At 41.5% G+C, this 3,141-nt stretch overlaps 1 non-coding gene across 1 annotated transcript; it reads right to left on the bottom strand.

Moving 5' to 3' along the window:
* Positions 1-2,757: 2,757 nt before the first annotated feature.
* LOC120253736 lies at positions 2,758-2,860 on the bottom strand. Its single transcript, XR_005534384.1, has one exon. It is a non-coding gene; the product is annotated as a small nucleolar RNA R71 (small nucleolar RNA).
* Positions 2,861-3,141: the final 281 nt, after the last annotated feature.

The raw sequence follows: 3,141 nt of genomic DNA on the forward strand, positions 1-3,141 counted from the left end.
TGACCACCCCGCTATCAGCACCGACCCCAAAATAGAATGAGAAATCAATGCATGGATATATCTGTGTGCCGAGTCTATTATGCGTGAGGCCTTTCGGGCCTAGTCAATGCCTGCCAAGGTCTCCCAAAAGTGGTTCCTACTCACATCACTTGGGAAATCGCTTAAGATGGTCACCAAGCATTGGATTGATAAAGTCATCACAATAGATTCCCTCAAATACTTGCCAAATTCCAAGTGGTGCATCGAGATGAGTTTTGCCAAAAGCTTGAAAAACCGGATAGTAACACATTTCCTATCACGCACACGGATTGTGCATCTTGTTGTGCCTCAAAAAGTGCTCAAAACCTCCAAGGTTAGTAGCTTTAAAAGGTTGGTTCATCGATTACAAATAGCTTTTTCCCAACAATTATGTGATAACCATCCTTAACTTGATTTCCTATCCCAAGACTTTCCACAAGCCCCCAATAAAATATAACACACCATTCCAAATGGTTTTGTCTTCAAAATGCCATATTTCTCGATGATGTGGCAACTTGAAGATGGGTTCCTCAAGTGTAGATGAGGATGTGATGAGTCTTATGCTTTGGAAGCAAGCCTTTTGGTATTAGGCATCCCTACAACAAAGATAATCCATGATCAAGCTTTGATGGATTCAAGATAAATCAAAATAAAATACGAAAGATAGGGGAAAGGATTAAAAACCAAGGTTTTGTGGCTATATCATGGCCAGAGTGATGGTCACTATTCATGCACCAAGAGTTTCCCTCATATTCATGGAATCAAAAATGTTTTACATAAATTTGAATGAAATTCCATCCATTACATTCAAATCATCTAAAACCACGCAAAAATGCTTGAAAGAAATTCAACACAAAAAGCTCCAAGAATACAAAAGTAATGAAAAGAAAAAACTAGGGACATCAAAGACATACCCCGACTGAAATCTTGATAAAACTAGCATTAAACTTAAGGAAAACCACTACATCGGCATCTCCAATGGATGAGGAGAAGATTTAGGAAAAAAAATGAGAAGATTTGGCCAATAAATGGTTGAGAAAGAAGAGAGAAATTCGGTGGAAAAGAGAGAGAAATGAAAAGAATGGAGGAAAAAGAGGAGAGAGAGGGATATAGTGGATCCGGGCCATACGGCCTCCATGCTGTCCTCAGATGGGGTCGATAACCCGAGAAGGCCTCTCAGTATCTGGTTGGTGTCCTGTGATGGCCCTCAGTAGGGGCCGTGAGGCCATCCGGGGACAGAGCCGAGCCACTGGAATGTTTGATTGTTTGAATACTCCCTTAGAGTGAAACTAAGGTTGAGAGTTCATGTGGTAACCCCTTGTGAGTGAGTGACACACCACGAGAGTTAGACAAAGCTTGATTAGAGAGGGTTGAGATGGTGAGCCCGAGAGGTACAGAGCGTCCCCTTCCCTTCCGGGTGTGATAGATTCTACCTCCGTTCCTCGAGTTCTTCGCGGCCATAATAGAGCGAATGAGCTAAGGGATGACCCTCCGCTGGGGCTTAGTTATGAGTGTAACGGAGTGAAGCATTGAGGTGATTTTAGCATCTAGTGCTTAATTGTGTTTAGGGACCTTTCTTCTGGACCAAAGGGTTAGGTCTACAATTAGGGAAGAGATTTATCACTTGGAATCTCATGAGCTTAATGCAATCCTTCTTACGAGAAAGTAGGTTGAGAGGTTGTTCAACTTCTCTTCCGGGACATGTAAAGGATTATGCTTAGTCAACCTTAGATTCGGGGCCATGCATTAAAGGATGGCCCTGACTCACCATTGCATTAGTTAGAAGCATAATAGAGAGTTCTTGCCCTTGAAATGATTTTTCCTAGGCTGGATCGATATCCGGTACCCCATCTTTATCGATTGCCTTACCTTCTTTTACTTTTGCTCTCTTTCGGGTTGCTTTTACTTTTGAGAATTAAATCTTGTCACACATATCACTATTCATCTTTCATATAGTTAAGAAGCAAGTTAAGTATTTTTATTCCTTTTCCCCGTGGATACTGATACCCCACCAACCTGAATTTATTACTCGACAACTCCTGCACTTGCGGGGAGCATTGTCAAGTTTTTGGCACCATTGTCGGGAAAAGTGCTTAGAGATACTTTGCACTTTTTGTTTCCTTTAGCTATTCTTTTTACCCATTCTATTTCACAATTTTTTTCAATCATCATTCTGATTTGTTTTATTTCCTTTGTGCAGCTTCAGGTTAATGACCCTAGGGAACCCCTCAATATTGATTGAAGAAGATACCGAGCTTGAAAGAACACTTAGAAGAAAAGGAAAAGGACCCTATGCAAGAACAATCTAATCTAGCTAATTTGGAAATTGAAGGGTTAGATAATGACGATGCATGTACTGCGCAGCAGAGGACACCTCCGATTATGCTAGACCTCTATTTTGGGCACACAATCAAGTATTGTGCGAATTCCCCACCAGTACCGTAATCTTTGAGCTAAAGCCAAAGATTCATCCACATGTTACAACAATCCACACACTCAATGGTTTTGCACGATGAGGATCCAAATAGTCACATAGAGAACTTTTGTCGAGGTGTGTGATATGCTCAAGATAAACGGGGTGATCGGATGATGCCATCAAATTGAGAGCCTTCCCATTTTTCCCTAAAAAGGGAGAGCAAAGCTAAAGGCTACACTCATTACCTAGAGCCTCAATTACTACATGGGAGGAGATGGTAGAAGCTTTTTCTAGCCTCGTTATTTACCTCCTAAAAATTTGCAAAGCTTAGAAATGAGATCTCATCCTTTGTACAGTAGATTGAGTCTCTATTCGAGACATGGGAAAGGTTCAAGGAGCTCCCAGAAAGTGCCCACAAGACGGATTCCCCTGGAGTGGATGATTGTTCGACTTTTTACAACGAAGTTAAATACTAGTACAAGATAACCTCTTGGATGCGAGTAGCAGGAGGTACTCTTAGGTAGCAAGACCCCGATGAGGCCCGTCAACTTATTGAAGAAATGGGGTTAAACAAACTACCAATGGAATGCTCGTGGAGAAGATAAAGGTGGCAGGTCTTCATGAGATAGATGCAGTAACTTCATTGGCGACGCAAGTGGAAAATTTGAGTAAGAAGTTAGATCTTCTAACTTCAAATGCAGTGGCCG

The sequence above is a fragment of the Dioscorea cayenensis genome, unplaced genomic scaffold (genome assembly GCF_009730915.1).
Source record: "Dioscorea cayenensis subsp. rotundata cultivar TDr96_F1 unplaced genomic scaffold, TDr96_F1_v2_PseudoChromosome.rev07_lg8_w22 25.fasta BLBR01000180.1, whole genome shotgun sequence".
Lineage (NCBI taxonomy): Eukaryota > Viridiplantae > Streptophyta > Magnoliopsida > Dioscoreales > Dioscoreaceae > Dioscorea > Dioscorea cayenensis.